Source organism: Capsicum annuum, chromosome 7, assembly GCF_002878395.1.
Source record: "Capsicum annuum cultivar UCD-10X-F1 chromosome 7, UCD10Xv1.1, whole genome shotgun sequence".
Classification (NCBI taxonomy): Eukaryota; Viridiplantae; Streptophyta; class Magnoliopsida; order Solanales; family Solanaceae; genus Capsicum; species Capsicum annuum.
The window spans coordinates 113,983,327-113,997,944 of NC_061117.1; positions in this window are offsets into that span (position 1 = coordinate 113,983,327).

The following is a 14,618-nucleotide window of genomic DNA, read 5'->3' on the forward strand; positions in this document are numbered from 1 at the left end:
CTTACCATGTTGTATCAAAACACAACCCAGTCCTACACAAGATGCATCATAATACATGAAAAACCCCTTAGTACCCTCGGGTAGGGTCAAAATAAGTGCAGAAGTCAAATTATCTTTCAATTTTACAAAACTATCCTCACAAGCATCAAACTACAAGAACTTAACCTTTTTCTGAGTTAACATCATCAGCAGAGTAGTAATAGATGAGAAACTCTCCACAAACCTCTTATAATACCCAGCCAAGCCGAAAAAGCTCCTAATATCAGTTGGAATCGTAGGTATAGGCCACTTTTTAGCCGCCTCAACTTTCTTTGGATCCACCTTGATTCCCTCACTAGAAACAACATTCCTGAGCAAAGTCATAACACTTAGCCAAAATTCAAACTTAGAAAATTTAGCATACAACTCTTGGTGTCCATAAGAGTCTACAACACAACTCGGAGGTGATTGGCATGATCTTCCTCACTTTTGGAGTACACCAAGATGTCGTCAATGAATAATATAACAAATAATCCAAAAATGTCTTGAACACCCTATTCATAAGATATATAAAAGTAGCCGGAGCATTGGTCAACCCAAATCACATAACCAAAAACTCATAAAGAATATACTGGGTTTGAAAAGCAGTCTTAGGAATATCAATCTCCCTGATTTTCAACTGATGATAACCCAAATAAAGATCAATCTTAGAGAAACACCTAGCACTCTAAAGTTGATGGAAGAGGTCATCAATCCTAGGAAGATGATACTTATTCTTTACTATGATCTTATTCAACTGATAATAGTCTATACACATCCAAAGAGATCCATCTTTCTTTCACATAAAAAGCATAGCAGCAGCTCACGGAGAAATACTAGGATGAATGAAACCCTTATTAAGAAGATCTTTTAACTACTCTGCAGATGACCAGGATGACCATAATTAAAACACAAGTTTCTTCCCTCCTCATAATAACCTTGGTGAAGATGTCCACAAAAATGGCAAGGAGGATAGGGCGAGGCTGTCTGAGATCCACCGACCTAAGATTGGGCACCCTGTGCCTTAGGACTACTGTTAGCCTGAAAAGGATGATCACTGGAAGGCTTAGGATAATGAGCACTAGCTGTCAAATAAAATTTTCCCTAATTCCTCTTCTTAGTCCACTATCTATCATCCCTCTCACTGTTCTACTTATTTGCACCCTACTCTACATATCTAAACTTTTTGTTCTGCCTTTCTCCTATCTCTACTTGTTTTTTTCTCATTCTCCACTTGCTGCATATAAACCACCAACCTGGATATGTCCATATCATTATTCAACATAGTATCCTTACACTCTAACACAAATTCACGGGATAAACCAGAAGCAAACTTTTTTATTTGGGCCCTCATATTAGACACCGACTCCGACGCATAAGGGGATAGCTTCTGGAACTTCAAGGCATACTCTTTAACACTCATCTTACATTACTTCAAGTTCATAAACTCTTTAGCCTTAGCCTTCCTCAACTTTTAAGGAAAGAAGTAATTAATAAAAGCACCTAAAAAGTCGTCCTATTTTGTTTGCTCAACATCCTCACCACTCATTCCTTACCACTCCTCATACCACTGGTAAGCTATATTATTTAATTGATAAGCATCATATTCTACACCTTCTGAATCAGTAGCATGCATGACCCTAAACATCTTCTCCATCTCATCAATAAACCCCTGAGAATCATCTTTAATCTTAGAGCGTGTGAAGGTTGAGGGATTCAATTTCATAAACTTTCCAACCCAAGTAGCCTCATATGAATTAGAAACATGACTAATATTATCAGATCGATAAGACTGTGATGCCACTAGTTGAGCAAGCATATGAATAGACTAACAAAACTCTACATTAAAGATATCTCTCTGAGTCGACTGAGCATAAGTATGAATAGCTTGGAAAGCCCGAGAAGGACTAGTAGGGATCGATGGAACCCTACATAGAGTGGTACAGTTAGGAGTAGGGACCCTAGACTGGGCCTGCACTTTATAAGCAGGGAGAATTCCCTCCACATCTTCCCCAGATGGACTAGAGGTTCCAGCTGAGTTCCTACGACCATTAGATCTTGGGGGAAGCATATTTTGAAATATGAATAAGCTAGGAGTTAGAAAAGTTTTATGATAAATGGACTCTATAGCCTAAAATAGGGAACAAAAAAGGGAAATATTCCTAAATGCATCATAGTCTCCCCCTTACAAGTGTGGCACACTACACCCACATAAAAGAAAATCTACTCAACACGACTTTATGGATACCCAACGACCCTGAATCATGCTCTAATACCAAGCTTTTCACTAATGGGCAACAGAAATATAGCACTTTTAATGCTTAAAACTATGACAATAGGCATGTACTTAAGCCTATTTTGTTAGATTTAAGGTATTTTTGGAGTGTTTTGTAAGAAATCAGGTTTTGGATGCTAGATTCGAGAAAAAAATGAAAAATGATATTTTTGGCCACTTACTTGATCATTATGGGTATTCTTTACACTTAGCTGTAAGTGCCAGAGCTGAAGATCCCGAGAGTTGACAGTGCTTCAGTAATTTGGCCATAACTTTTCACCCCGATATTAGATTGAGGAAAAATTAGTATCTTTGGAATATAATTCAATTATTTACTAAAAGGTGGGGACTTTTGAACTTGATAAGTCAACTTACGAACCACAAGTAGCACATATGGTCCGTATGTAGGCAAAGTAGATGCCGAAAGTTTAAATCTCGAGAGTTAGGCTGTAGGACTTATACCTGTGGTCTATACTTGCACCTACCCTATTGACCGTAGGTACTACCTCTCCCCTGGGCCAGACCGTGGGTGCATACCACATATGACCGCCAACAGTGATTTTTCTAGATCATTCTAAAATTATTTCCTAAGATTTATATGTATCCCAAACATACTCCTATGATGTTTTTGAATCCTATTATGTATATGTAATTAGGTTTTCCTATTTTATTTATTATTTGACTTCCAGGGTTTCTTGTAATCTATAAATACCCTTTTAGGCTATAGTTAGATTATTCTATTACATTCATACATTTTTACATATTCAGGGGTAGGCCCTTAGGGGCTATCCTATACTCTCATTGTTCTTGGTTTGCTTTTGATTTTTTATTCAATTTAAGACTTTGGGATTTCTTATCTTACTATGGTGATATTGATTTTGTAATTTTGTCTGTGGATTTCATGATTGATCTCATAACTATGAGTGGCTAATTCCCTTACCTAGGATTATGGGAACCCTAGCAGATTAATGAAGTAGAGAAACTACCAATTCTTTTTAGATAAAGATTCTTTCATGTATTGTGTTTTCTTCATTTTTATTGATTTCTTAGAGGTGGAAAATGTTAGGATCCTGCCTAGAGTTTTGCTACTATTCTAAAAGAGGAGCAGTGACTACAAAAAAAAGATCACACTAGTAATTTAAAGATTAACGGTCAATCCACGCCACTAGGTATTATCTAAGTAAGATCATTAACTATTATCTAATAACTATAGACCCAGAAATTAATATTTAACTTGGATTAAGATTAAGGTTAGTAAGGCGACATCCTGAGACTCAAAAGGTAAAAGGTGAAAACTGTCAGCTCATCCAAAAGATGGTTGATGGTACATAACTTATTAATTCTGCATGCAAGATATTGGAATAGTTTGACAGTGCATAATAAGTCTAGTGATTTAAGAATCTAGGAGTAACACAAGCCTAGTGTTCTTCTTAGATTGTTTACAACCAAGAGCAACCAATTCTTTTCCTTTTTTTTTATTTTAGCAAATCCCCTTTTTACTTTCCCGCTCTGCCTGGTGATTTCAATAAGTTAGAGAAAAATTTCTGGCCTATTCCCTATGGAATTAACTCCAACCTATTTGGGTCACTATATTTTGACAACAACCCTTTTATCCATTAATTGGAGGTCTATTTTAGGTGTTATCAAATTTTGGCACCGTTATCGGGGAATATGGTCTCGGAATTCTTAATTAAAGTTGTTGGAGTTATTGATTATTTGTTCTGTTTCCTACTCTTCTTAAGATGACAAGCTGGCCAGAGAAAGTGTGGAGTAATGATGACTCTTTATTTATTGATCTTTTTTTCTTTTGATATGGTGCATTATTGCAGGAGTATGGAAAATATTGTGTATAGCCTGTTGGAAATAGTAACATGCCTTGTCCACAATAATCATAAGCTTATTCAATAAGTTGACATATTTGGCTTGAATATTTACTACCTACAAGTGGATTAGAATGCAAACGTTGTTGTATATAACACCAAATAACTTAGTCATGGGTGATGTGAGAATGAAATAATTTTAAAAAGCCAACTTGAGGAGCTAAAATTGGAGGAGTCAAAAATTTCTCATGCTCTTATAGATACAGTCACTCTTAAGGAAAGCATACTAGAGTTATGTGGGATGTAAAAAAGACTGTAAATTTAGAGTTGGGGCGTATTGGACCTCATTCGAAGTATTTTTCTATATTGTGTTTGGATAGTCAAATTTTGATCGAGCCATTCAAGTATGAAAAAGAGTGCAAGGGGGAGGAAAGATATGTCTATATTCTTGAATTTGCTGAGCTAGAATAAAAAAACTACATTCCTCACGTTAGGGCCAAGAAGTAAAACATGCCACATCTATTTCTAGGGTCCTTTATTTTTATACCTCCACCCCATGAGCATAATAGAAACTAGAAAACTAATTATGGGTGCAGTTTATAAGTTCAAAATGGAAAGAGAAAATTGGAGTTCAACTATAGGGTTACCTTGATGAATTCTGAGTAATCAAGGTACCAATGGGCTTGTTGGGGAAGCCTGAGTACCCAACCAAGTCCCATCATACCACGAAATAAAATCAGGTGGTGCTTGTAGACACGTAATTTTGATCCCGTAAAAAATATTTCTCATTCTGATATCACACAATTTAACCCCATCTTTATAACTCTTTCCCAAGAAAATAAATAACCACCTTATCTCTTTACTTATTTATTTATTTATTTTTATTTTTAACCCAAATAACAATTCTTAACTAATTTTGTCTCATTATTAACCTACCAACAAACTTTCCAATCAAAATACAACACCTCACCCATTACCCCATCCCACCCCCACGTTACCCCAACCCCTAACCACCTAACATGTTTTTTTTCATTCTTGTTGGATCCTTAAAAGAATGGAGATTCTTTTCCATTTGATTGGAATACACATGAAAACAAAATGTACCTATTCCACTCATGTGGGACCCATGAATAAAATACATATCACTTATCCTAACCAAGAGAATTCATCCATATATATTCATAGACAATACTATACAAAAAAGGGAGGCCCAAGAAGGAAACTTCCTGGAAGAGGCCAAGGGCCCTTTTTGTTTTTTTCATTTTTTGTTTTTAGGATATACACACAGAAACCTCCATTAAAACAGGTACACAAGAACCATTTTTATTTCTAGCTGCTCTTCTGGACAGATACAGACATTACACTAGAAGGGGGACGGGATTTTATATCAAAGACTTGATTTTTTTTGTTTCTTCTTTTCCTCTTCATCACGCACAGTCGCAAGCCCACACACACCCACAGAAATGGAGTAAAATAGGGAGAGATGAGGTAGAAGTGATTGAGGAAGATAGAAAAAAGGGGAGAAGTTTTATGACGGAGTTCGTCGGAATAGAAGACTAGAGTGAGTTTAAGGAGTCCAAATTTCTTCATCTTTTTCTTTGATTACTAAGGGGATCTTTCCTGAAACACTGAGTGTGGCCAGAAAACGTGAACCGGCATCGAATGCTGCTAAAAAATCTAACCAGTTTTGAATCAATTTTCTTTTTGCGAATAGTTTTTGTACGAGTTGGGTCTATTATGTTGGTTTTCATTAAATTTTTTGACCTTGTATTGGTTCTAGGTTTCGTAGTCTTTTTCATTTTTTAGTCGTCACATTGAGAACAGTGGTGATTTTCTATTTTGCGATACCGAGTTTGGAGTTTGTTCGTCGTTGAGGTGCTATTCGAAATTCTAAATCTGGGCTTTCTTATATATTATTATCGACAAAGACGCTCTATCGAGTTTCATTTCTTAACCCGCTCTTTTTTATCTATCTTGGTGTGTTGAATGGGTTGTGATTATGCATGGTGTTATCATGTTTTGTTAATTTTTGTTTATGGTATGATTTATGTGCTTAATGATGCAATTTTGGCAATACCTGAAACAAGAAGGAATAATTTTGATGGCATGATTGATAAAAATATGTAAGTTTTGGGGTGGGAAAGGAGAAACCGCTAAAGGTTGCATGTAAGTAAATATCGGCGTTATCTTTTGTTTAATTCGGAGTAAGCATGAATGCGATTGATTTATGATAATTCGAAATTGATAGGCAATATAGGTTCGGGTAGGCAATCTAGGATTAAGTTTTTTTGTTGAATGTTTAAATACGGAATATTTGTTGAATGTTTTCTAGTTTATCGCACTGGGATTTATTGTATTTATTTTGTCGGGGAATGCCCCGAGAGATTTGTATTGATTTATTCGAGAAATTCCCCAAAGTACCATGTACTTAAAGACGACGCATGATCAAGACCCGAAACGCCGGGTGGGGAAAGCAATGGAGTGTAGTTTAGAATTAGCATAGAATAAAGTAGGTTTATATTTTTGCATTTTTTTATTTTGGGATTGTAATAATCGGACTGGACACTAAAATTTAGATTTGTTTGTTTGTTTGTTTGATTGATTGTTTTGTATGGTTTATACATTTTATAATATTAAATTATCCGGTACGCTCCACCAAGCGACCGTGGTCGAATCACGGGATCGAGGGGTACCTAACACCTTTCCCTCGGTCAATAGAATTCCTTAGCTGGAATCTCTATTCACAGATCAGTCTTTTAGAGTCAAAACAGTTTTGGAAAGGATTTTCAAAGGTAACTTGGCACACCGATTTTATGTCAAGTGGAGACTCTGAATAAGAATTATAAATAGTCCTTTTTGAAACAAAAATCTTCATTTTTCGCTTTTAATAATAAAAACCCTTTCGAACTTAAAATGTGTATTTGGAGTATGAAAAAAAGGGTGCGACAGTGCTTGGGAGGCAACCCAAGGTATTTTGTTATTTGTATTTATGTTACGTGATTGATGTCAGATCTCCACACCTATGGTGCCACAAGTATGTTCCTAACTCTTTTGTTTTGTAGAGGTTTGATGCATTGGGGACAATGCATAATTTTAAGTTGGGGGTGGGGATGGTTGTGGGTCTTGATATCTTATTGGAGTTTTTATTGCCATGTCTCTTTTTCCCTGAGTCTTGTTCCTAGTATAGCCGGAATATTTAGGCGTATTGTGTTTTGTTTCATGATATTTTATGGTTAGCTAGGAGAAAAATCAATATTTGAGGCAGTTGATATGTTTTTGTTGATTTTTGAGATAAATGATAATACCTCTCCAATTATTTATTTTTGAACTGCATGATATATATATATAGATAGATATAGATATAGATATATGTGTGTGTGTGTGTATATGTGTGTGTGTGACTATTGTGAATCTTGTTATGGCATTAGGATTAGGGACATGATAATCAGTGCTAACAATTGCATGAACCGGATAGGTAGTAGCTTGTAATATTGACTCTGTGTCATGTGTGTGTGCGATGCTACTTAGTTCCCTTTGTGTGTTAAATCCAGAACTTGCCCAGTTAGTCTTGCCTAGGTGGTAGGATTATTGGTTAGGAATGGATCATAGGTCGTTTTTGAGTTTAGTCCACTTTTAGCCTAAATGACCTTCCCATTGCGAAATAGTATCCCTTGATCCCTGTTTTGAGCCTTATACCTCATTTCTTTGTTTTTACCTTTCACCTTCCCATTTCTATTACAATGAACCTATTTTGGCTCCGGTCCTCCTTGAACATTGTGCATCTCAATCAAGTAAATCGCCTAAGTTCAGGGTGGCTATCATAGGGGTACGTAATGTATAGTGGGTAGGACAAAGGGTAAAATAAGAGAAAAATAAAGTAGGGCTGGGTGTGGTAGCAAAATAAGAGAAAAAAAAAAGAAAAATTCTGAAAAAGTGAAAAAGAAAGAATAAAAGACCACCTCCAACCTGAATGTGCTTTAAAATTAAAATAAAAAATAAGGGCAGAAATAAAGTAAAAATGGTTAATAAGTGAGACCCCAAAATTAGTGTAGTGCCACAGAGTCTTAGTCACTTTAAAAGTCCATATGTATCATACCATCCCCAAGCCTACATTACAAGTCGAGAAAAGTCCTATACTGATCCTAACTTGACTGTTTGAAAGTTAAGGTAAAAAAAATAAGGGTAAGCCAATGGTATTTGACATGCATTGATTGGAACTTCTTTTTGAGTGTGAGTGTCTCTTGACCGTCCCTGTATTGACATGTATTATTTCATATGAATAAGTGGGACTTCTTTAATGTGAGGGAAAACGGGTTGTATTGCTAGCTGCTTACTTATTTGGGTAGTGTAACTTGTATATATGCATGGTTGTTTGTTGCTAACATAATATCATAACTTGAGTCCTTTATGTCATATTTTTGTGCTTAATTAATATACACATTTGTGTTTTAAAGTATTAAACATGGAGAGGTTAATGATCTTGAGCTTAATGTTGATGATTGACTGCCACAGGTATTTTAGGTTTCTCTTGGTTAAGCATCGTCGTATTGTTTTGTTATGTTTTGTTGCCTGAGGACATGCAATATTCTACATTGAGGGTGTTGATTGATATAGAAATATAGAACTTTCAATGCTTAAAACTATGAGAATATGCATGTACTTAGGTTATTTTGTTAGATTTAAGGTATTTTTGGAGTGTTTTGCAGGAAATTGGGTTTTGGATGCTAAATTCGAGAAAAAGGATAAAAAGTGATATTTTTGGACACTTACTTGATCATTATAAGGTATTCTTGACACTTTCTGAATTATACGTGACGAAATTATGTGATTGAAGTTGAAGATTTGAAGCTTGGTTACAAGTGCCAGAGTTAAAGATCCTGAGAGTTGACAGTGCATCTGAAATTTAGCCATTACTTTTCACCCCGATATCGGATTGAGAACAAATTGATAGCGTTGGAAAGATAATTAAATTATATATGCAAAAGTGGGGATGTTTTCACTTGATAAGTCAACTTATAGACCTCAAGTAGAACATACGATCAGTTTGTAGGCAAAATAGGTGTCGTAGGTCGAAAACCCGAGAGCTAAGTTGTTGAACTTGTACCTGCGTTATGTACCTATGCTCACCCTGCTGACCACAGGTATTACTTGTGCCTAGGTCCAAACCAGAGGAGTAGACCACATGTTGCCACTGACAGTGATTTTCTCGAATCGTTTCGAAATCATTTCCTAGGGTTTCTATGTATCCCAAACACACTCCTATGATGTTTTTAAGTCCTATTATGTATGGGTAATTAGGTTTTCCTATTTTATTTAGGATTTGACTTCTAGGGTTTCTTGTAATCTATAAATACCCTTTTAGGCTTTATTTAGATTATTCTATTACATTCATACATCACATATTTAGGGGTAGGCCCTTAGAGGCTATCCTATACTCTCATTGTTCTTAGTTCGTTTTTGGTTTGTTATTCAATTTAACACTTTAGGACTTATTCTCTTATTATTGTTAAATTGATTTTGTAATTTTATTTATGAATTTCATGATTGATCTCATAACTATGAGCAGCTAATTCCCTTAGCTAGGGTTATGGGAACCTTGGCGAATTAGTAAAGTGGAAAAAGTGTCAAGTCATTCTAGATAAAGATTCTTGCATATATTGGGTTTTATTCGTACTTATTGATATCTTAGCGGTGTCCAACATTAAGATCCCACCTAGATTATTTCTACTTACTCCAAAAGAGAAGAAGTGACTAGGAAAAGAAGATCACAACAGTAATTTGAAGATTAATGGTCGATCGACACTACTAGGTATTATCTAAGTAAGATCATTAACTATTATCTAATAACTAGAGACCCAAAAGGTAATAGTTAATTGGGATCAAGATAAGGGTTAGTAAGGCGATATTCTGAGACTCAAAAGGTAAAGGGTAAGATCTCTCAGCTCATCCAAAAAACTATTGATAGTACATAGTTTATCAATTATACATGCAAGATATTGGCATAGTTCGACAGTGTACGATAAGTCTACTGAATTAAGAAGCCATGGGTAAAACAAGCCTAGTGTTCATCTTAGATTGTTTACAACCAAGAGCAACCAATTTTTTCCTTTTTCTATTTCAGTAAAATCTCCTCTTTTACTTTCCCGCACTGCTTGATGATTTCAATAAGTTCGAGAAAAATTTTTGGTCTATTCCCTATGGGATCGACCACAAGCTATTTGGATTACTATATTTTGACAGTGACCGCTTCATCTTTCAATTGGAGTGTATTTTGGGCGTTAACAATCATGACCCAAACCCGAGACTAGCTGTGACGGGTGATCTCAAGCCCACCGTGTGTTGGAGACAACCCCCTTTTAGCTTTACCTAATGAGCATATAAAGATAAATATTGGAATTTAAATAAGTCTATAAAATATATATGAATCCAAAGAAAGATAGAAGTCAAACAAGACATCCCAACACTGTCCACAAAACCCTCTAAAATAGAAATACAAACTAAGTTGGGACATGCCCCTGACTATGACAAAAAGAGTTCTAAAGTACTAATAAAATAAAGAAAAATCAATGAAATTATAGGCCTTTCGATGGATAGAGGCTCACCACTTCACAACAACTCAACAAATGCACCACAACACCAAACACTGCACAAGAGTAACAGAGAAGTCCTCCAAACCTACATCATGAAATGATGTAGTATCCTAGAATGGTAAGTGGGCGAGCACTGCCATATAACTGTAGGGGTAGGATAAAATAGTGTAGTTACCAAAATCTTGTCATAAGCCACATACACAACAGTTATACTATAAACCATTAGTCTGAACTATGTATCTCATTCCGCGTAAAGGCACCCACGGGCTATATGGGTCCAACTCTGTCTGTTGGAAGGGCCCAAGTACGTGTTAGCCACACTACCAAAGAAAGGCTAAAGGAACTAAGGTGATAGCCATCCAAAATATAATTTGTATATAGGCACATGATCATATAGACCACCCAGCATCGACAAATGTTATTTTCAGTATTAGTTCCCCCAATACTACACCTTTACGGTAAGCTATACAATTTTCTTTAAGTCCAAATTAAAATGCTTTAAACATAAATCAAGTCATTAACCAAGGAGTCTTTACTACGGCATTTTCCAACATAGGGTCGTCATGCCAATATGATTGAAAGCTAATTCAATTATGCCAAACCATCATTTAACCATTAGACTCCCAAGTTCTATTTAAAATTCAAAACCATGGCCACCAAGGGCATTCCAAAACCATTGTTATCCATTTATCCTTTAATGCAATATAATATTTTCAAAGGACAAGTTAAACTATGTGAATATTCATATTTAAAACCAAGATTTTAAAGTAGGTTGAGGCTAAAGCCATTACTAAGCCAAAAATCCATCAAGTTGGGGAGATTCATGTCACCCATTCCAATCAATATCATAATTCACCAATTCAGTCTCCAAAACCATCAATTAAAGCATGAATACTCCATTTAAAATATGAAAAAAATAATTCAACTAATAACAATCAAAACCCCTCGAACCAATTTCAAACTCATCAATTAAAATACATGAATATTGATTAAATAAGTACCATGGTGTAAAATTCAAATTAAGGAATGAGAAACATGTCTGAAATATAGAAGAGCTTAGAGAGAAATCAAAGTTTGAAGCTTGAATGCTGAATTCTCTGTAAAATCCTTGAGCTTACTTGGATTGGGAGTTAAAGAAGAAAAGAATGGAGTTTGATATTTTAAAACTTAAGGAAAAGGGTCATTTTGACGTTATAAAGTCGTTTAAGTAGTAAAAGGACCAAAATAACCTCACCGCAAGTGAAAAATAAAACTGGATAAAAAATACTATCCTCCGTGCCACGCCCTTATCACAAAGGCTTACAACCTCGGAGTTCCGAAATAATTTCGAACCCCTTCCAAAAATTTTGAAATGTTTTCAAAACACCCTTTTAGTATCCCTAATCACAATTCAAGTCAAAAGTTGACATTACGCACGCGGGAGGGTCAAAAATAAATTCATTAAAATTTTTACGGGGTCTTACATTTTGTTTGTATTTGTATTTGTAGTCTATTTTTGTCGATGAAATTGTATTTCAAAAAAACTATTTTATATTTATATTTGTAAGTAGACCGTGTATTATATTGGTATTTATAATTTTATTTGTTTCATTTTTTTATTTTTGAATTTATAGTTGACAACATCATTTGTATTTTTAAATAATTGAAAAAGAATTATTATTTTTCATTGTATGAACACTTGTATTTATATTACTTGATACGAATTGTGTTTTACTGACACAAATTGAATAATACAAATACAAATAATAAATTATCCAAACAAATGCTAAATATACAAATACAAATATTACTTTTGTATCATATGATATATGTTTATACAATATAAACCATACACATACAAACGATACTTATTTATATATAAATACAAATAATAAATTTGACATACAAATACTAATGATAAATTTGTTAAATGATACATGGCATATTGATGTATTTTAGACTCAAGCAAATACAATAAATCTATATACATATTTGTATACAAATGATAAATTGTACATTGTATACAAATACAAATGATAAATTGTACATACTCACTGCTAAACTAGTCAAATAAAAATAATAAATTTGTTTAAAGTATAAAGTATGATACAAATAAATATAAAATATAAAGTACAAAAACAATAACAAAAAATGAGAGAAAAATTTTTAAAAAAGAAAAATTGACAAAAAAGAAAAAATGAAAGAAGAACGAAAGAAAAGAAAATACAAAAAAAAAGATTTCAAAGAAAAAAGACATAAAAGTAGAAAAAAAGCAAGCAAGAAAGAAAGTATGATACAAATAAATATAAAATATATAAATATAAAATACAATAACAACAACAAAAATGAGAGAAAAATACAAAAAATATATAAAAATGACAAAAAATGAAATAAGAAAGGAAAAAAAAAAGATTGCTAAGAAAAAAAACAAAAAAGATAGAAAAAATTGAAAAGGGAAAAAAAAGAAAAAAATATATTAAAAATAAGAAAAAATGAAAAAAAAATGAAAAAAAAAAACAAATGAAGAAAATGGTAAAGAAAAGAATGGGAAAAAAAATAAAGGGGAAAAAGGAAAAAAAGAAGATAGAGAAAGAGAAAAATCATCGAGAAAGGTTATGGATTGTAGTTAATTGACAAGAGGCACTATGAATTGTAATTACTTAAAAATTACGTTAAATAGGGTAACTAAGAATTTATGTTTTATTAAGTCAGGCAGTTTATCCAATTTATATAGAATAAAATTCCTCTTCTCTTTCCCGCAGGCCTTCAATCCTTGCTAGTTCTGGTGTACTACAAAGATCATCAAAAAGCCAAGTAATATTGCTCTAAAAAAAGCAGGCCTTTATTTTCCCTTTTTTAAAGTTACGCATAAACCTTTGAGACATCATCTGCTCGCATTTTTCTTCTATTTTAGTTCTGCTTCTTCATATGTTCTTTTTGTATGATTTTTTAAAATTTTCTTTGTGTATTTTCAGTTCATCATTTTTAACTTTCAATTTTATATCTCACTTTTAAATATATGAGAGCCTGTGATGATTAAACTGTCTAGAATTCATGGGGCAAAAGGGAGCAAGCATGTATCTTGGCGCGGCGATTCAGAAGGTCTATTTATAGCGTAACCGAGGTTTGTAGATGTATGTGTTGTCTCCTTTGACCGTTTTAACTGATCTGAGCCTCAAAATAGAAAGTTTCTACATGAAGTAGGGTCTACGGTTTAAGATCTACCCTTTTGATGTTTTTTCCTTGTCAACATCTCCTTCACCCCACCACTATTTATGGTCGGCGTTGAATCCTGGAATGGGATTTTTGTGATGCTGCAAGTGTTGTGAAATGACGTAAACACCCTTTAGAATGTGGGTTTTGTGGTCGATGAAATTGTGAAATGACAAAAATATCCTTTAGCCTAAGCTAACAGGACACCTTCCTTCTGCATGCTTTGGCTGCTTGTATATATGATTAGTAAATTCAACCTTCTTCTACCCAAACCAAAAACCCAAATAATAATCCTTTTCACCCCCTCTAAAATTAGCACCTTCACTCTTTATATTAAGAATGTCCATTTTTTTTTTTCATAAAATTGTTAAGTGAGTACTACATGCTTTGCTTTCTGGTTCAACAAAGACTAGCTTAGAAGTTAGAACAAAGACATCAATACCAATTAAATTAATATTTTCCAAAGCCATATTATTGTATAATAACTTTAGGTTTACAAATGATTTGTTTTCATTCCGATAACATAAAACAAACAACTTTTGTATATAAATAAACTAACAACGTAACTTTCAAAAAGAAAATCAATCATCGCACTTCTTTGCTTTTGTTCTTTTTAAGCTAATAATTTGTTTTTTTTTTTGCCTATTTGTCTTTGAATTTTATATACATTGTTGTATTTTTTTCTCCTTTTCCGATCTTAACGAATGTCTATTTCTAATTTTT